This window comes from Haliotis rufescens, unplaced genomic scaffold (genome assembly GCF_023055435.1).
Source record: "Haliotis rufescens isolate VD_foot unplaced genomic scaffold, xgHalRufe1.0.p SCAF_2, whole genome shotgun sequence".
Classification (NCBI taxonomy): domain Eukaryota; kingdom Metazoa; phylum Mollusca; class Gastropoda; order Lepetellida; family Haliotidae; genus Haliotis; species Haliotis rufescens.
The window spans coordinates 75,151,579-75,173,486 of record NW_025963890.1 but is presented as its reverse complement, the minus strand read 5'-3'; the positions used below and the strand labels follow the sequence as shown (position 1 = coordinate 75,173,486).

Sequence of the window (21,908 nt, the reverse complement as noted above, 5' to 3'; positions counted from 1 at the left end):
CTCAGTGGACAGATTAGCATGATTCACATGTACCAACTGTGGTCTTCTGATTGAGAAATTTCTGATCCAAAATAAAAAAAAGATTTCTGTCAACATTCAGGGCAACAAGTATCTTCAGTAAAACGTGAGGGGTGAAAAGCAGATGAAAAGTCAATAAAATGAATTTGGGCAAAGACTTTATTTATTCTAAATGTTTGTAAATATTATTCAACATAACAACTTCAGCGCCATCAGCGTCATGTCAATATGCTACTGTTGGGGATCTAGAAGATGTTTGACATCTCTTAGAAGAAAGTGCAGTAAAGTTCTTTCAAAAAACTTCATTGTAACAGATGTGAAAGCAACTGGTGGAAAGTCATTAGGTACAGAAGAGTCCTGTTACTTCGGGACAGGAATAGTTTTTTAAGTTTTCCAGAAAGGACAAGACTGATCACAACGCCATTTCAGGACAATTCCATCCAAGCCTTCTGGACCCAACACTTTTGGAATGTTAATTCTCACAAACTGTTTCTTGAAGGACCGATAATGGCATGATCATGTCCCCACTGGTAGATGTGATGTTCTTCGTGATGTCATTCCACTCGGTGGTGAAACTGCAGTTGTTGAATTGTACAATAATGTGTTGAGTGCTGAGGTGTACTTCATGTCGTCCGCTATGTTGATGTGTGATGGCTTGTTCTGGTGCTGGCTAATAGTCTTGACATCTTTCCAAGCTTGACATGTGTTGTTCTGTTGAAACTGTCCACTTCTATTATCTATGACATGGCATAATAATTAGTTGTAAGTATTTCCACTGGGAAATATGTAACTTATACAATGGCTTTCTGTTAGAGCTGGTGGCCATTACTTCCAAGGGGATTTGAAAACTTTCCTCATTTGCATACATACATATGTTGTCCTGTAGGATTAACCAGTGGAACGTACCTCTGATATGAGGGTACAGCGCCCAGGCTGAATGTGATTTGACTGGTTTTCACAGCATTGCAGTTTTACAACACAAGCTCCTAACAGCCATGTTTTTCAAATACTCTTACAGAGAAGGAAGCAATTAGCTATGCCAAACACTGACGTTGAGCCTGGAATACAGATGTATTTCTTTTACATGTCAAGGTCTTACGTAAAACATCAAGTTACAGTAGCAGCATTCATTGTTATTTTATTAGGTAGGCCTGACAAATATTATTACCTGTTTTATTGACCTCCACTTTATTTTTTTCAAGAAACAAATTCCACTCTTCTGACCTTTCATCTAAAGGTACAGTTGCATTTACATTTTGACCTTTCTTCTCTTGCTCACTCCAGCAAAGATTTCACTTTATTTAAAAATGGCATCCTCCCCACCCCCCCCCACCCCACCCCACCCCCCACCCCTCTCCCAATACAAAAAAAAAGAAAAAAAACAAAAACAAATCCAAACTAAATCTGAAACAGGAGAGCATGTATTCCACACAAGAAAATATGGAATCGGCACAACGCAATAACAAATTCAGACAGTGATTTGTTTTCAAAATGAGTTTTTTTAAATAATTGTTTCCCTTCTGTAAGCAAGTTTATAGGCAATAAAAGTCTGTAAAACAAGGAACTATATTGTTGTGTTCAAAATTATAACTTCTTTTGTTGGCATCTGTTTTCAGGTAATGAGTTCTGCAAGAGTTCTAGAGAAGCCAAAGATATTGTATTGAGTTAGTTGGGCTTATTTTCGCGTTGAACAGAATTTCTGTTATGTCCCAAAAGAAGGACAAACCTAGCATTTAATCCCTGGATTCTGTCACATCTAAAGGACGGTTTGCAGTGTCGTACAATACCGCCATGTCCTATTATCCTTGGTTTTTGTGGATTCTTACAATCTCAGAATCTTTAAAAGAGACTCAGTAGCTCAATTGACTATGTTCTGAAGCATCCGGGAACAAGTGTCCGGGAACAAGTGTCCGGGAACAAGTGTCATGTTCCTGGACACAGTGGTTGATTTATGGGTACACAACAGTTTCATGGAAAGCGTTAAAGTTGGCATGCAGCACATGCTTCTTGCTGGATGAGCGCAAAATGCGAATGCTCTAGACACAGTTTATTTCAGTTGGCTTCTGGCGTTCATATGTGCAAGTAGTAAATGAGATATCTCTCTCTAAGATACAAAATAGTGAATTAGAATAGTACAGAAATAGAATAGAATAGAAAGAGTTGAGAGAGTTACCCATTTACATTGTTAACATACGCTAATCAAACGGCAACTTCACTTTAAGTTTCAAATCCATTTCATTTTATCTTATTACATTTTCATTGTTCATTACATTACAAGGGGATTTCACATTTAGTTGATTACAAGGGGCTTTCACATTTAGTTGATTACAAGGGGATTTCACATTTAGTTGATTACAAGGGGCTTTCACATTTAGTTGATTACAAGGGGATTTCATGTTTAGTTGATTACAAGGGGATTTCATGTTTAGTTGATTACAAGGGGGTTTCATGTTTAGTTGATTACGAGGGGATTTCATGTTTAGTTGATTACAAGGAGATTTCACATTTAGTTGATTACAAGGGGATTTCATGTTTAGTTGATTACAAGGGGATTTCACATTTAGTTGATTACAAGGGGATTTCACATTTAGTTGATTACAAGGGGATTTCATGTTTAGTTGATTACAAGGGGGTTTCATGTTTAGTTGATTACAAGGGGATTTCATGTTTAGTTGATTACAAGGGGGTTTCATGTTTAGTTGATTACAAGGGGATTTCATGTTTAGTTGATAACAAGGGGGTTTCACGTTTAGTTGATTTCAAGGGGATTTCATGTTTAGTTGATTACAAGGAGATTTCACATTTAGTTGATTACAAGGGGATTTCATGTTTAGTTGATTACAAGGAGATTTCACATTTAGTTGATTGCAAGGTAAGTTCATGTTTAGTTAATCTCAGTTTAGTCTTCCACTGCAAACCAGACTATGACAAAACACTGATCATCACATTCAGACATGGGGATCTTTTAAGAAGTTAAGAAAGGTAAGTCATAAATAATATAATGAAGAAGTTACTAGACATCAAGCTCTTTGCTTGTAGTGAGTGAGTGAGTGCTTATAAACCCAGGTCTCAGGCGTGACGAGAGGATGCTTGAACAACTAGACTACCCCACCCACCATCTTGGCTTGTAATGTACGAATGGACCAGCTACTGAGTTTGTCGGGATGTTCTAGTCCACAGTTTTAGCGAACAATTAAAATAGTCCGTCTTGAGTAATCAATTTCTTTGCATCTTTTTAGTGACCAAGTCAGAATAATTAAAAGCGACAAAACACTTTCAATAATCGTAAGAAATCTCTACTCAAGGCAGTGTACTATTCCAACTATGCCATATAAAGCATGTGTTTGTGAATCACTATCAAACAGCGATGACACCAGGTGTTTACGAAAAGGCAAGCTCATCCTGTCCCACTTGTGGCATGTGTCATAAACACATGCAAGGGCAAGTCAATTGTTCACCTAAAAAAACACAGAAATATAAATAGGCTAAAATATGCATCAAACATCTTTTTTGTCACTGATGCACCATATTTGGAAACATCCTGAAAGTTTTGTTTCCAGTCAAAATGACTTTCCCCTTACCAAACCTCAATTGGGCAGTGATCAAGAATACAAGTCAGCTGTAAATAATGAGCCTGCCATGTCTAATCAGGCATGTGTACAGATGTCCTTCTTCAAGGACAATTGAGTTCTTGTCATTATGCATGAGGCTTCATAAACTTACTGACACACCGCAACACCAGGAAGTAATCTTACTTGTCCTTGTTCTGACACCAATATCAGCTTTGGTCAAGAAGTAAGAACCATGATAATTAGGGCTGGGATGATACACCAACTGTGCGATACGATACGTATCACAATACTTGCATGTGCTCTTATCTGTGGTGGGAAAGCCATCTTTTTCATAGACAGGACGGCCAAATATCTGGCACACTGATGATGCTCAGTTGGCGGTGTGAAGTATGGCACAACAAATGAAAATATTTGTTTTCACTATTAACTTGCACTACTGATTAGTGTTTAGACGAACAGTTATTAAAGCAAACATTTAAGGCCAGAATTGATATTTTTTACTTAGTATGTGACTAATGCATCAGTGTATCCTCCCAGCACTAATGATAGCGTCTGCTCAATGCTGCAGATTAGAGTTTGTACCTTCTTCTGTGTTTATAACGTACACAAGAATAACATACAACATGGGTACACTGAGACCTGTAGGTGTCTTCCAGAACAAATTAATTTGTATTCAGATTCTCATTTGTCGCAGTCTCACATTACAACGATGACACAAGATAGTTTCAAATTCATTTTCATAGCATCTGCACAGATAACTTCTGTTTAATGAGTCACGGAAGATAGATGGGAAGGACAAAGCAGGACTCAAGGGTATCCATGGGACTGTGGCCCCCAAGGGAGGAGTGGTGATACCAAAGGCCAAAACCCAATGTGTGGCTATCGACGCTCTCTTCCCAAAGTTTTGCAATCCAAAGGTTTGTTTTATCTGGCTTAAATCATATAAATTCTGACAACTAACAATTAAATATGCCAGAATAATTTGAGAAAATATGCCAAATATTGAAAAAAAAAAGAAATGTCTCATAACATATTCCAAAGACTCATTTCTAGCAGTGTGTCACAGGGGTTTTGTTTGTATGTCTTTCACTTTTCTTAAAGTTCATCATCAAGTCATACAAAGACGTAAATATGTCAATAATGGATCCCCTTTCTGCACGCTTCAGGGGTACCAAATCGTGATAAAATTTATCTTGCAAAACAAACAATTAACTGAGTAGACATTGCATTACCCAGTGATTTTGTTACTCAAGCCGACAGTCAAGCTGTGGCTGCCTCTCAACATAGCTCACTTTACCTCAGAAAGAAACAAGCATGAAATACTCACATCCCCCGCCAATATGACATGTAGGGTTGTGTGCAATGTAAATGGCCTAATTGCAGCACTAAAAAAGTTATTACTGGTGTTGTTTTTCCATCTGCAGTTTATGATAGAATATGTAACTGAATTTGTAATGAGTAAGGATGAGACATATGGACAAACAACTTCTTTATTACAATTAGGAGCGATGGTTTCGGTGAAGGTTCTGAAACCGTTATCAAGCAAGTGAAGTACAGAGTATGGTTGACAAGAATATATAGTGTTTATACAGTTGAGGAGGTTTAAGATCAGTTACACTGTTGTATTTGTAATGAGTTGTGTTTCTGTATGCAGTTAGTCAGTGAATGCAACAACTGTGTCCTTGACACTTTTGGAGGAACATACACTCAAGCAATGCAGAACTTACCAACAAGAAAGGAAATGTATTCAATACTGTGAGATGACATTATGTGCCAAGTTTGGTGAAGAAATATGTAACGGTTTTCAAGATCTGCTCCGGAAACTAGGACTACCACCATTTTCAGTCTAAATCAAAGTCGCTGCCATGGAAACCTCTAAAAATAATTTTTTGAAAAATCCCAAACTATCAAAAGGCACCAGTTCACCAATAGACCTATCTATGTGCCAAGTATGACGAAGAAATATGGTACGGTTTTCAAGATCTGCTCCGGAAACGAGGACTACTGCCATTTTCAGTCTAAATCAAAGTCGTTGCCATGGAAACTCGAAAAATAATTTTTTTTAAAATCCCAAACTATCAAAAGGCACCGGTTCACCACTAGACCTATCTATGTGCGATAAAACGGCATGAGATTCATAGATTCTATATCCTGTCGTGGAACCCCTATAAGGGAGGAGGCATGAGATTCATAGATTCTGTATCCTGTCGTGGAACCCCTACAAGGGCAGAGGCATGAGATTCATAGATTCTATATCCTGTCGTGGAACCCCTACATGACCCCACAAGATAAGGCATGAGGGATCTATTCAGTCTGGAACCCCTACAGGGGACATTCAGAATGGTTACTGGATACCTAATCTGCCAAAATCTACACAAATCCATCAGCCTTCACTTAATTATCAAGCCAAAAGATGAGAGTATCTGTTTAATGTATTCTTCAACAAGGCTCAAGGAGCTCCTGCCTTCACTCCACCTGACTGTGTTAGGCCTAACCAGATAGGGTTACATGTCAGGCTACATTTCTCACACTTTAATGAACCAGAGACCAGGGTTCTGTCTGCATGATTCCATAGGCCTGGGTATTTGCCTTGCATCCTGACATCCATTACCATACACACTGCCCTATCAGCTTGTAACTCAGGAGGACACCATGAACACCTTATAAGCTATGGATGGACCATTGATCACCTTATAAGCTATGGATGGACAACTGATCACCTTATAAGCTATAGATGGTCAACTGATCACCTTATAAGCTATGGATGGACAACTGATCACCTTATAAGCTATAGATGGACCACTGACCTCCTTATAAGCTATGGATGGACCATTGATCACCTTATAAGCTATGGATGGACAACTGATCACCTTATAAGCTATAGATGGTCAACTGATCACCTTATAAGCTATAGATGGACAACTGATCACCTTATAAGCTATGGATGGACAACTGATCACCTTATAAGCTATAGATGGTCAACTGATCACCTTATAAGCTATAGATGGACAACTGATCACCTTATAAGCTATCGATGGACCATTGATCACCTTATAAGCTATGGATGGACCACTGACCTCCTTATAAGCTATGGATGGACAACTGATCACCTTATAAGCTATGGATGGACCATTGATCACCTTATAAGCTATGGATGGACCACTGAACTCCTTATAAGCCATAGATGGACCAATGACCATCTACTATGCTATAGATGGACCAATGATCATCTACTATGCAACAGATGGACTAACAATCATCTACTATGCAACAGATGGACCAATGATCATCTACTATGCTATAGATGGACCAATGATCATCTACTATGCGACAGATGGACCAACAATCATCTACTATGCAACAGATGGACCAACAATCATCTACTATGCTATAGATGGACCAATGATCATCTACTATGCTACAGGTGGACCAATGATCATCTAGGATGCTATAGATGGACCAATGATCATCTAGGCTGATGATCATCTAGGCAAAGGGCTGAAGCCACAGGTGCCGGATACACTGACAAAATTAATCAATGCTCACACCATCAGGTATCATCAATAAATCCACATTCACTCTTCAAAGTTAAATCTGTAAGCTGGGAAGTTGTGTTACCAAGCTGTTGCATGTCCTTATCAATCAATCGATTTACAAGAAATTTCCCTTCTTCTCAAATTTGGCTCATTAGCAGAATTAACTGAAAAAGCATGATTTTTTAACACATTCCAATGCCCGTCGTGCAGAAATCCCAAGTGGTTAATTATTTGATATTCATTTTGTACCACAAATGATGGATTTGACAAGCAACTGAAATGCATTTTGCTCATAGTTTGGTACATGTCCTTCAGCATTAAAAGCTGTTCTTGACAACCAAATAACAGATTTTGTGTAGCTTGTCTTAAAAGAACCTGAACAGTTTTGAAATGGAAAGACATTCTTCAGGTTTTCATCTGTATGGTTCCTACTGGCAACACCCAGCAGGATGCATCCCTACAGAACCATTTGGTCCAATCCCCAAAATACAGCTTATACACTTTATGAAGCACTTTCCTGGTCGTATACCTGCTCCAGAGTTGAACCCATCAACCGACTCACTCACACAGCTCTCCAAACAGTTGAATAAGATCAGAATCTTGAATTATTCACCACGTCCTGAGTTTGCAATCGATCTGTAATCAAGGGTTTCTGGATTGTTTACAGAAACATGTAAAGAGGATGCAAAAGGGACACCATTGATCTAAACTGTCAGTCACCCCATCACGGCTTATATTCCACCTTTAGTGTACTCTCTCCCTTCACCTCATGAGATGGAATTAAAGCAAAAACTCAGCGGATATCCAAAGAGTCCTTGAGGAGTGAGTGGCCGGACGGGAGACATCCAGTTGTACAATATCATCTAACAGTAAAGATCACCCCACTAAGTGGCACACATCACATGTCTCAGACTACATACATATCACATAAGATGAGGGGGAAGTGACAGGGTATGTCAGACATCATGGCACCAGGAAATGGACGAGATGGGAGCATGTTGAGAAGAAGAGGTGCCAGCTGACAAAAGTTTGTAATAGGATGGTTAGAGAATGGATATATTGTCTTGTAGGCTGGTTAGAGAATGGATATATTGTCTTGTAGGCTGGTTAGAGAATGGATATATTGTCTTGTAGGCTGGTTAGGGAATGGATATATTGTCTTGTAGGCTGGTTAGGGAATGGATATATTGTCTTGTAGGCTGGTTAGAGAATGGATATATTATCTTGTAGGCTGGTTAGAGAATGGATATATGGTAGGCTGGTTAGGGAATATATATATTGTCTTGTAGGCTGGTTAGGAAATATATATATATTGTCTTGTAGGCTAGTTAGGGAATATATATATATATTGTCTTGTAGGCTGGTTAGGGAATATATATATATTGTCTTGTAGGCTGGTTAGGGAATGGATATATTATCTTGTGAGCTGGTTAGGGAATGGATATATTGTCTTGTGGGCTGGTTAGGGAATGGATATATTGTCTTGTGGGCTGGTTAGGGAATGGATATATTGTCTTGTAGGCTGGTTAGGGAATATATATATATTGTCTTGTGGGCTGGTTAGGGAATGGATATATTGTCTTGTAGGCTGGTTAGGGAATATATATATATTGTCTTGTAGGCTGGTTAGGGAATGGATATATTGTCTTGTAGGCTGGTTAGGGAATGGATATATTGTCTTGTGGGCTGGTTAGGGAATGGTTATATTGTCTTGTGGGCTGGTTAGGGAATGGATATATTGTCTTGTGGGCTGGTTAGGGAATGACAGTAGTTATGGATGGATTAATGCCCATAAATGCCCCATTCCAAAAATTATTTTACCCATTTGAAGCAGTATTTAGCAGTCCTCAAGTTTAAAGTTCAATTCTCTGAACAAAGTGATCTGGAAAAGGATGATAAAAGCTTAAGAATCAGCAGCAATGTATAAATTGCAGAACCTTTTGTTCAGTACTACAAACAAGTCTTCAAATATTGTTTCTAATAAACATGTGAGATTTCCTGTAGTGAACGTGAGAATGTGATCTGTGATGAAAATGTGTTACTCTCATGCCAAATGCTTTCGAATTCCCAGGTATGCTAGCCACAGACAGCAGCAAGATAGCCACAGACAGCAGCAAGATAGCCACAGACAGCAGAAAGGCACTGCTACTGGCTGTCTTCAGCAAGTGCCACTTCCAGTTGTTCTCATTGATTAATCTATATTTTATTACTGGGGCAAACTGCTGTGGAAACTGTGCTACTTAAGGTGCGAATGAAAAGTCAGAACAATTTTCTGTGTAAGAACCCACCATAGTGGCAAGATAGTTGTGAGGTACAGAACTCATGTGCATATCATATTCCCTTAAGTTGTGCTATATCCACCTTGTGTTGTGCTATATCCCCTCATGTTGTGCTATATCCCCTCATGTTGTGCTATATCCCCTCATGTTGTGCTATATCCCCTCATGTTGTGCTGTATCCCCTCATGTTGTGCCGCATCCCCTCATGTTGTGCTATATCCCCCTTGTGTTGTGCTGTATCCCCTGATGTTGTGCTATATCCCCTCATGTTGTGCCGCATCCCCTCATGTTGTGCCGCATCCCCTCATGTTGTGCTATATCCCCTCATGTTGTGCTATATCCCCCTTGTGTTGTGCTGTATCCCCTCATGTTGTGCTATGTCCCCTCATGTTGTTCTATATCCCCTCATGTTGTTCTATATGCCCTCATGTTGTGCTATGTCCCCTCATGTTGTTCTATATCCCCTCATGTTGTGCTATATCCCCTCATGTTGTTCTATATGCCCTCATGTTGTGCTATATGCCCTCATGTTGTGCTATATCCCCTCATGTTGTTCTATATCCCCTCATGTTGTTCTATATGCCCTCATGTTGTGCTATATCCCCTCATGTTGTTCTATATGCCCTCATGTTGTTCTATATCCCCTCATGTTGTGCTATATCCCCTCATGTTGTTCTATATCCCCTCATGTTGTGTATCACCTGTTATGCTGTTATATGACGCATACGTCATGCTGCATTATATGATGTGTATGTCATACTGTATTATATGACGTGTATGTCATGCTGTTGTTGCGGCCATAAGATTTTCCCATGATGGGATTCGAACCACGGACCTTCTGATCAGAAGTCGGACATCTTGTCCATATGACCAAAGAGGCTGGGCCTATCAGCAAGCTTACAAGATAAGGATGTCATCTGTGGGATGACTCCACGCCCTGCTACACTGTGTTATATGACATGTATGTCATGCTGTGTTATATGACATGTGTTATATGACATGTATGTCATGCTGTGTTACATGACATGTGTTATATGACATGTGTCATGCTGTGTTACATGACATGTACGCCGTGCTGAGTTATATGACATGTACGTCATGCTGTGTTATGAAATGTATGTCATGCTGTGTCATATGCCATGTATGTCATGCTGTGTTATATGACATGTACGTCATGCTGTGTCATATGCCATGTATGTCATACTGTGTTATATGCCATGTATGTCATGCTGTGTTATATGACATGTATGGCATGCTGTGTTATATGACATGTATGGCATGCTGTGTTATATGACATGTATGTCATGCTGTGTTACATGACATGTATGTCATGCTGTGTTATATGACATGTACGTCATGCTGTGTTATATGACATGTATGTCATGCTGTGTTATATGCCATGTATGTCATGCTGTGTTATATGATGTGTACATCATGCTGTGTCATATGCCATGTATGTCATACTGTGTTATATGCCATGTATGTCATGCTGTGTTACATGCCATGTATGTCATGCTGTGTTATATGCCATGTCTGTCATGCTGTGTTATATGACATGTATGTCATGCTGTGTTACATGACATGTATGTCATGCTGTGTTACATGCCATGTATGTCATGCTGTGTTACATGACGTACAGGTGATACTGTGTTATTGGACATGTATGTCATGCTGTGTTATATGACGTACAGGTGATACTGTGTTATTGGACATTTATGTCATGCTGTGTTATTTGACATGTATGTCATGCTGTGTTATATGACATGTATGTCATGCTGTGTTATATGCCATGTATGTCATGCTGTGTTATATGACATGTATGTCATGCTGTGTTATATGCCATGTATGTCATGCTGTGTTATATGCCATGTATGTCATGCTGTGTTATATGATGTGTACATCATGCTGTGTCATATGCCATGTATGTCATACTGTGTTATATGCCATGTATGTCATGCTGTGTTACATGCCATGTATGTCATGCTGTGTTATATGCCATGTCTGTCATGCTGTGTTATATGACATGTATGTCATGCTGTGTTACATGACATGTATGTCATGCTGTGTTACATGCCATGTATGTCATGCTGTGTTACATGACGTACAGGTGATACTGTGTTATTGGACATGTATGTCATGCTGTGTTATATGACGTACAGGTGATACTGTGTTATTGGACAATTATGTCATGCTGTGTTATTTGACATGTATGTCATGCTGTGTTATATAACGTGCATGTCATGCTGTGTCATGTAACATGCTTGTCCTGGTCTGCCAATCAGTGTTAGCAGAGGGGGGCAGATGCGTTGTCACAAACAATTTGTTTCCATATACTTCACCGCTCCTGAAGAATCTCTCATTGGATCAATCATGCACATGACTGCCTGTAAATATCTCTCCTAGTCATGCAAGCGTATCTGCACTTCCACTGGGTGGATCAATGTCCATACTATTGAGGGTATTCTGCATCCCACATCCACACCCACATACCAACCATGCAAGTAATATGAGGATTTACCCAAATACTTCCTCATAGCAATAAAACTAAACTTTCCTATCTTATCGGAAAACATGACACTTTTTCCTTTGCAAAGTCAACAGTTTGTGTATAATTGATTCAGGTCATTCAGAACCCAATTTGATTGTAAACTCAACTTTTAAGATAACACAAAGACTGCATCTAGGTATACTGAAGGAAAAAAGTTAGGGATTATGAATATTTAGGAGGATATTTTCATGAAATTGTGTGCCCAATCTTCACTATAAACAAACATCCCCCAAAGTATTCATGATCCTCAGCTGTTTTGTTCAGTAAATGACACGGCACCAAGTATCAACTCCTGGACTGTAGATGGAGGATAGTCTCCCTTTAATCCCACAACATTTAGAAGTCATTTACTGATTCTCTCCCATGTTACATTCAAGACTGTAACGGAAACCACAGCAATATATTCAGTTACATTTCACCTCTCAATTTGTATTGTGACACTCCAGTCTCTAACTCAAGTTCCCACATCATACCATGTATGTTGTACACCTCTTGTTGTTTAATGCCGAACTCAGCAATATTCCAGCTACATGGCGGCGGTCTGTAAATAATCGAGTCTGGACCATACAATCCAGTGAATGATATCGTGAGCATCAATCCACACAATTGGGATACGATGACATGCATCAACAAAGTCAGCAAGCCTGACCACCCGACCCCATTAGTCACCTCTCACGACAAACAGTCGCCTTTTACGACAAGCATGGGTTGCTGAAGACCTACTCAAGGGTTCCTGTACACGTAAATGTGGGCAACGTAAAGCTGTTTCATCAAAAGTTATTCTGTTTCAATGATACAGGTAATCTACAATGGCAATGAATCACAATTACTCGACACAATCAATCAGTTTTTAAATGGCATTAACATCCTCAATTTGGAAATGTCAACACGATACCACTGACATACCTGATGACAAGTAGGAACAAGAACACTGAGTCTCCCACCAGAATGTCACAAGGACTCATTCAAACAATGCCATGAAGCAAATGAAGCCATTGAACAAGTCACAGAACTACTGCAGTTATAAAAAAAACATGATATGAAATCGATTGGGTTTCTGTATTTCAATATCAGTGTCACGATGTAAACAAAAGTAAATGTGTTTCAACAGGTAATAAATAAAGAAATCATTCTTCAATTATTAATCGTTCTTTACGAGGCTTTTTTACATGGAAATATATAGTAATCAGTGCTCATGTTCCAGGAGTGTGTCACTCCTGCACGGAATGAGCCTCGATCACCAGCTGTATCCCTAAAGAAACCCATCTGTCCGTGTTCAGTAAGCACATCTTGTACAAACCGTGTCCCATCAAGGCAGCAATCTTAGCACCATGAGAGTTGATTGATACGTTCTTTAGCCTCACAACAGAGTAAGTGCAAAATAGGGAAATCTTTTGTCATGGTCATAGAGCCAAGCCACAAAAACTTGAGTCAATTTAGCAAATTCTTTCGCTGTTTTTGTGTAAAATGGTCAAACTTGAGAAATGTGCAGTAATCAAGAACTTAGGGTTAAACACCAAAAGACATCTATGAGGTGAGATTTAATGGAGTTTAACATAGCATCCAAGATTATTTCACTAATATAGCGACGTACACGCACACCTGTGTGTGTGTGATGTGTGTGTCGCTGTTTGTACTATTCCAGACAAACGCCAATTTTATAGTGCTGGCCCACTGAGATACCATGCCACAGTTTAACATGAACACCACACTCAGACACAGTATACTGACTCCGAGCCGACCAGTCCTTGTTTTAGCCCCTTAATGCCTAGCGCCAGACAGGGTAACAACAAGTACCATCTTTTAACGTCTTGGTATGACGCGGCCGGGGAACATACCACTGACCTTCCGCTCTCCTGGCGGACGCTCTACCACTGGGCCATGGAGGCGGAACCATCTGTCAGAAAACAACACAAGGGAAGGATGCCCTTTCCTTTGCCACCATACAGGGGCGGGCACTGTCACAAATATACAGGAGAGCATGGGTGATGAGATCATCGAGCTGAGATCACCTTGTGGCATGGTTCCCTGTGCAAGTGTTACAGTGGGTATAATCATTTCAATAGGGTTTCAACCCCGGACAGGCACACTCAATGGCCATAGGTACCTGGTAGGATGAGACAGTCATGTGAATGGGTACCTGGTAGGATGAGATGGTCAAGTGAATGGGCACCTGGTAGGATGAGACGGTCAAGTGTATGGGTACTTGGTAGGATGAGACAGTCAAGTGAATGGGTACCTGGTAGGATGAGACAGTCAAGTGAATGGGTACCTGTTAGGATGAGACAGTCAAGTGAATGGGTACCTGGTAGGATGAGAGGGTCAAGTGAATGGGTACCTGGTAGGATGAGACAGTCATGTGAATGGGTACCTGGTAGGATGAGAGGGTCAAATGAATGGGTACCAGGCTGAATGAGATGTCAGGTGTATGGGTACCTGGTAGGATCAGATGGTCAAGTGAATGGGTACCTGGTAGGATGAGAGGGTCAAGTGAATGGGTACCTGGTAGGATGAGAGGGTCAAATGAATGGGTACCAGGCTGAATGAGATGTCAGGTGTATGGGTACCTGGTAGGATCAGATGGTCAAGTGAATGGGTACCTGGTAGGATGAGAGGGTCATGTGAATGGGTACCTGGTAGGATGAGAGGGTCATGTGAATGGGTACCTGGTAGGATGAGACAGTCATGTGAATGGGTACCTGGTAGGATGAGAGGGTCAAATGAATGGGTACCTGGTAGGATGAGACAGTCATGTGAATGGGTACCTGGTAGGATGAGAGGGTCAAATGAATGGGTACCAGGCTGAATGAGATGTCAGGTGTATGGGTACCTGGTAGGATCAGATGGTCAAGTGAATGGGTACCTGGTAGGATGAAAGGGTCAAGTGAATGGGTACCTGGTAGGATGAGATGGTCAAGTGAATGGGTACCTGGTAGGATGAGAGGGTCAAGTGAATGGGTACCTGGTAGGATGAGATGTCATGTGAATGGGTACCTGGTAGGATGAGACAGTCAAGTGAATGGGTACCTGGTAGGATGAGACAGTCAAGTGAATGGGTACCTGGTAGGATGAGAGGGTCATGTGAATGGGTACCTGGTAGGATGAGACGGTCAAGTGAATGGGTACCTGGTAGGATGAGACGGTCAAGTGAATGGGTACCTGGTAGGATGAGAGGGTCAAATGAATGGGTACCAGGCTGAATGAGATGTCAGGTGTATGGGTACCTGGTAGGATCAGATGGTCAAGTGAATGGGTACCTGATAGGATGAGATGGTCAAGTGAATGGGTACCTGGTAGGATGAGAGGGTCAAATGAATAGGTACCAGGCTGAATGAGATGTCAGGTGTACGGCTACCTGGTAGGATGAGATGGTCAAGTGAATGGGTACCTGGTAGGATCAGATGGTCAAGTGAATGGGTACCTGGTAGGATGAGATGGTCAAGTGAATGGGTACCTGGTAGGATGAGATGGTCAAGTGAATGGGTACCTGGTAGGATCAGATGGTCAAGTGAATGGGTACCTGGTAGGATCAGATGGTCAAGTGAATGGGTACCTGGTAGGATCAGATGGTCAAGTGAATGGGTACCTGGTAGGATGAGAGGGTCAAATGAATGGGTACCAGGCTGAATGAGATGTCAGGTGTATGGGTACCTGTTAGGATCAGATGGTCAAGTGAATGGGTACCTGGTAGGATGAGATGGTCAAGTGAATGGGTACCTGGTAGGATGAGATGTCAGGTGTATGGGTACCTGGTAGGATCAGATGGTCAAGTGAATGGGTACCTGGTAGGAAGAGATGGTCAAGTGAATGGGTACCTGGTAGGATGAGATGGTCAAGTGAATGGGTACCTGGTAGGATCAGATGGTCACGTGAATGGGTACTAGGCTGGATGAGATGTCATATGAATGGGTACCTGGTAGGATGAGATGGTCAAGTGAATGGGTACCTGGTAGCATGAGATGGTCAAGTGAATGGGTACCTGGTAGGATGAGAGGGTCAAGTGAATTGGTACCTGGTAGGATGAGATGGTCAAGTGAATGGGTACTAGGCTGGATGAGATGTCATGTGAATGGGTACCTGGTAGGATGAACTACAATGCTTAGACCTAATATGGGCCCCAAACAATGGAGTGCACTCAATTTAATTTTATCAATGAGATTCCAGTAAATATTGACATTGACATTGACTGTGACAGACTGACTGCTAATGATTGGAATGTATTCCGGTGTTTGAGGAGGAAGCTGATGATCTTCATGTCCAGGTTACCAAACACGAGGGCTGCATCACTCATCATGGAGACGTGGCTTCATCATCCACCACAAGTTGAGAATAGTACTGTTAATGATTTATGTTGCCTCAGTCATCTCATCGAACACGGAAGCCACAAATTCTCGACTCATCCACTGTCTCATGGGGAACAATATGATCTGAGAGCTGCCAGAGCTCAGGGTGAGTGTTTGGGTGAGTGGTTGAGTGAGTGATTGAGTGAGTGGTTGGGTGGGTGAGTGGTGGGGTGAGTGGTCAGGTGAGTGGTTGGGTGGGTGAGTGGTGGGGTGAGTGGTCAGGTGAGTGGTTGGGTGAGTGGTTGAGTGAGTGGATGGGTGAGTGGTCGGGTGAGTGGATGGGTGAGTGGTTGAGTGAGTGGTTGGGTGAGTGGTTGGGTGAGTGGTTGGGTATGTGGTTCAGTGAGTGGATGAGTGAGTGAATGGTTGAGTGAGTGGTTGGGTGAGTGGTTGAGTGAGTGGATGGGTGAGTGGTCGGGTGAGCGGTCGGGTGAGTGGTTGGGTGAGTGGTTGGGTGAGTGGATGGGTGAGTGGATGGGTGAGTGGATGGGTGAGTGGTTGGGTGAGTGGTCGGGTGAGTGGTTGGGTGAGTGGTTGGGTGAGTGGTCGGGTGAGTGGATTGGTGAGTGGTTGGGTAAGTGGTTGGGTGAGTGGTCGGGTGAGTGGTCGGGTGAGTGGATGGGTGAGTGGAAAGGTGAGTGGTTGGGTGAGTGGTTGGGTGAGTGGTCAGGTGAGTGGATGGGTGAGTGGATGGGTGAGTGGATGGGTGAGTGGATGATTGAGTGGTTGGGTTAGTGGTTGGGTGAGTGGTCAGGTGAGTGGATGAGTGAGTGGATGAGTGAGTGGATGAGTGAGTGGTTGGGTGAGTGGTTGGGTAAGTGGTTGGGTGAGTGGATGGGTGAGTGGATGAGTGAGTGGTTGGGTGAGTGGTTGGGTGAGTGGTCAGGTGAGTGAGTGGTTGAGTGAGGAATAGATAGAAACTTCTCTTTGACAAGCACATGCTTAAACCACTACACACCCTCCCCTCCCACTATGGAGTGAAGGGGTGATTCAATTGATGTGTCCAGTGGCTGCCAATACCAGCAGACATGCTGGATGATACTGCCACCTCAGTTACATTGATCACCAGGCAGAGACAGATCTAGTGGTCAGGTGAGTGGATGGGTGAGTGGATGAGTGAGTGGTTGGGTGAGTGGTCAGGTGAGTGGATGAGTGAGTGGATGAGTGAGTGGTTGGGTGAGTGGTTGGGTGTGTGGTTGAGTGAGTGGTTGGGTGAGTGGTTGAGTGAGTGGTTTGGTGAGTGGATTGGGTGAGTGGTTGGGTGAGTGGTCGGGTGAGTGGTTGGGTGAGTGGTTGGGTAAGTGGATGGGGGAGTGGTTGGGTGAGTGGTTGAGTGAGTGGATGGGTGAGTGGTTGAGTGAGTGGATGGGTGAGTGGTTGAGTGAGTGGTTGGGTGAGTGGTTGGGTGAGTGGTTGGGCGAGTGGTTGAGTGAGTGGTTGGGTGAGTGGTTGGGTGAGTGGTTGGGTGAGTGGTTGGGTGAGTGGTTGACTGAGTGGTTGGGTGAGTGGTTGGGTGAGTGGATGGGTGAGTGGTTGAGTGAGTGGATGGGGGAGTGGTTGGGTGAGTGGTTGAGTGAGTGGTTGGGTGAGTGGTTGGGTGAGTGGTCGGGTGAGTGGATGGGTGAGTGGTTGGGTGAGTGGTCGGGTGAGCGGATGGGTGAGTGGTTGGGTGAGTGGTTGGGTGAGTGGATGGGTGAGTGGATGGGTGAGTGGTTGGGTGAGTGGTCGGGTGAGTGGATGGGTGAGTGGATGGGTGAGTGGATGGGTGAGTGGTCGGGTGAGTGGATGGGTGAGTGGTTGGGTGAGTGGTTGGGTGAGTGGTCAGGTGAGTGGATGGGTGAGTGGATGGGTGAGTGGATGGGTGAGTGGTCGGGTGAGTGGTCGGGTGAGTGGATGGGTGAGTGGTTGGGTGAGTGGTTGGGTGAGTGGTTGGGTGAGTGGATGGGGGAGTGGTCGGGTGAGTGGTTGGGTGAGTGGTGGGGTGAGTGGATGGGTGAGTGGATGAGTGAGTGGTTGGGTGAGTGGTTGGGTGAGTGGTTGGGTAAGTGGTTGGGTGAGTGGATGGGTGAGTGGATGAGTGAGTGGTTGGGTAAGTGGTCAGGTGAGTGGATGAGTGAGTGGATGAGTGAGTGGTTGGGTGAGTGGTGGGGTGAGTGGATGGGTGAGTGGATGAGTGAGTGGTTGGGTGAGTGGTTGGGTGAGTGGTTGGGTAAGTGGTTGGGTGAGTGGATGGGTGAGTGGATGAGTGAGTGGTTGGGTGAGTGGTTGGGTGAGTGGTCAGGTGAGTGAGTGGTTGAGTGAGGAATAGACAGAAACTTCTCTTTGACAAGCACATGCTTAAACCACTACACACCCTCCCCTCCCACTATGGAGTGAAGGGGTGATTCAATTGATGTGTCCAGTGGCTGCCAATACCAGCAGACATGCTGGATGATACTGCCACCTCAGTTACATTGATCACCAGGCAGAGACAGATCTAGTGGTCAGGTGAGTGGATGGGTGAGTGGATGAGTGAGTGGTTGGGTAAGTGGTCAGGTGAGTGGATGAGTGAGTGGATGAGTGAGTGGTTGGGTGAGTGGTTGGGTGAGTGGTTGGGTGAGTGGATGAGTGAGTGGTTGGGTGAGTGGTTGGGTGAGTGGTTGGGTGAGTGGTCAGGTGAGTGAGTGGTTGAGTGAGGAATAGATAGAAACTTCTCTTTGACAAGCACATGCTTAAACCACTACACACCCTCCCCTCCCACTATGGAGTGAAGGGGTGATTCAATTGATGTGTCCAGTGGCTGCCAATACCAGCAGACATGCTGGATGATACTGCCACCTCAGTTACATTGATCACCAGGCAGAGACAGATCTACACCCCACAATCAACCTACGTGCATAAACCCACACTCTGAAGTGAAGGAGTTTATCATTGTGGGCCGTCTCAGATGATACCATGATTGAAAAAGAAAATTATCATTCTGGACAATAACTCCACAAATACCGACCAGCATCCACGAAAGATTGATATCAGTTTGGGTGAAGTGAAATCTGTAGACATCCACCTATTGAGGACAAACTCATATTGGTTTCTAACTGTTATTTCTCATTCTCCTTTTGACATTTTGAAACTATGTTTTTCTGAAGTAGCTAGTACAATGCTTTCAACAGTGTGCTTGCTTGTTGTTTGTTGTGTATGGACGCACTCAGCAATGTTACAGTGTGGTGTGTAAATATTCAAGTCTGGACCAGACAAACCAGTCATTGACATCATGAGAATTGATCCACACTGTCTGGAGAGGGTAATACACCATCAACCAAGTCACCGAGAGTGACCACCCTTTGAAGTAGTCGCTTCACAGTATGGGACCTATTGTCCTGTATAACCCTGATGCCCCATGATGGGGAGAGAGTGTTGTGTTACAGTTACAACTGCAGTAAGCAATATGACACCGATATATAACCGCTGGACAAACGTGGCTCTGTGAAACCAGTGGTGAAAGCATAAGAAAGCAGCTTTTGGGAAAAGTAGGTGACATTTTGTCAGTTTTGTAAGTGTTATTATTTTTGTTGTGGGTGTAGGTGAAGGTGTGGGATGGGTGTGGAGTGGTTTTTTTGTGGGTATGCGTGTGTGTGTGTGTGTGTTTGTGGGGGGGGGGGGGGGGGGTTATGTGGTTGTGGGGTCGGTATGTGGGTGTTTGGTGGGTATGTGGGTGTGGGCGTGTGTGTTTGCGGGTGAGGGTGTTTGCGGGTGAGGGTATGGGTGGGGAAGGTGTATGTGTGCGCTTGTTTGTGGAGTGTGTGTGCATGTGGGGAGGGGGGTGTTTGTGAGAGTGGGTGTGGGTGTAGGTGTGGGTATGAGTGTGAGGTGGGTAAATGTATGTTTGTGGATGTGGACTGGCTGTTTGAGGGGGTGGTGGTGGTAATCATGTACTATCCATTCTTGTTACAACAACACTGATAGTATGAGTGATGAATCAGTCCTATGTACAAATATTCCAGAGGAATAAGAATTCATATGTAAAAATTGACCAAGGGAGGGAAATACAGTCCTCATCCTGGGTATATTGTTCCACAGGAACCAATACTCCTGGTATATCGATTGCCCCAGAATAAATGTTAAGGGGGACATATTTACTCTCACAATAGTACCTGTTGCTCCAAGACCTGGGCACTGAGACCAACCCATGGAAAACCATGCTGGAAGCAACCAAAGTATTTCAGCCTGCTTTCGGGTGTGCATTTTTCTCAACCTCCTTCATAAATACAGTAAACTACGGATCTAACGAACTTAAATGGACCATTAATTTTAGTTCGTTATTGCCGTAGTTCGTTATAAGCATATATACAACATCTATATGGCAAATGGCAAGAACAAAAAATTAAGTTTGCAATATCCGTCAGTTCGTTATAAGCGTTTTCATTATAAACATATTTAACGGTAACTATTTACTAGACACAATGCAGAAGCCTAAACATCATAAATATTCCTGAAACTGTCGATATTGACAGAAGAACCTTGTTCATCCGGACCCTCATTCTGTGAAGGCTTACAAGCCACTCTTGTAGCCAGGATTCATTAATCTGGAAATGTGATCTGGAAGATTTTAGTAAGGACACTACTATCGGTATGAACAGCATTTCATTGTAAAAACATCTATGTTATTAGAGAGGGATGAAGCAACAACAGACTCCAGTATTTCTCTTCAGTTCCAAGTCTGTTTGTCAAACTGATTAATGGTACATCATGAAAATCACAGCAATTATTTTGTAATCTGCCTGCAAACACATCATGATTTAACCTACCGACTTGAAGTAATAGGCCAGGAGCGTCTTGTGACCTTGCCCAGAATCAGGCGCCGATGGTGAGTGACGACTTTATCATCTTTTGGTATCTTCAGATCTGGTGTCTTGGGACGTCCTGTGGCTGTCCAAGTCCCATGGCACCACAAGTGGTGAGGTTCGATTGCAGAGTTGTCACCGCACATCCCCCCTCCCTCACCCACCGCCCCCTCCCGACTCACAGACATCCAAACACTGTCATCCTCGGAAACCATAGGATCCATCTCAGGCAAACTTGGAAAATCCGCAAATGAAGAATTTGAGCACAGGTCTACTAGAGCTGGCACTCTGTTATGTCACAATAAAGCACTCTCAATCAGTTAACTCTTACACTTTTAACAAAGCAAATGTCAATGTACACTGTGAGTTCAATCACAAATCACACAAAAAATCAAGACGGACTTACAACACTTCCGAAAGAATAATAATGTCAAAATATTCCATCCAAAGAAAATGTCCTTTCTTTTCCAAGAGCACAGATCACACATTAACCGTATATCCCAACTGGTGAATAATGAAGTCGGTGGCTAATATGAGCTGAATGTCCCTCTGATACCAAACATGACTGGAAGACAGGAGGAAGTCTGCTTGACAGCACCAACACCTCATTACTGCAGTGGCTGATGATGTGGACTTGTGGCCAGGTAGAACTCCCAACACTCAGCCGTCCGACTCCCATCCACGATGCTCGATACTCCTCTACCTGGTCTCTCCCTCCTCAGTGGAGTTTGTATCAATCTGTGTACACTTCCTCCGTATACTTCAAGTGGGAAGCTAACTCTATACAGCCCA

The 21,908-nt window shown here is 42.9% G+C and overlaps 1 protein-coding gene across 1 annotated transcript in view; it reads right to left on the bottom strand.

Annotated features, from left to right (window-relative positions):
* Positions 1 to 21,192, bottom strand: part of LOC124147601 (cAMP-specific 3',5'-cyclic phosphodiesterase 4C-like) — a 592,292-nt gene extending 571,100 nt beyond the window's left edge. The window contains exon 1 of the mRNA XM_048400566.1: positions 21,081 to 21,192. The gene's annotated coding sequence lies outside the window, so the exon portion shown is untranslated. The remainder of the gene's footprint in view (positions 1 to 21,080) is intronic.
* Between the last annotated feature and the right edge of the window lie 716 nt (positions 21,193 to 21,908).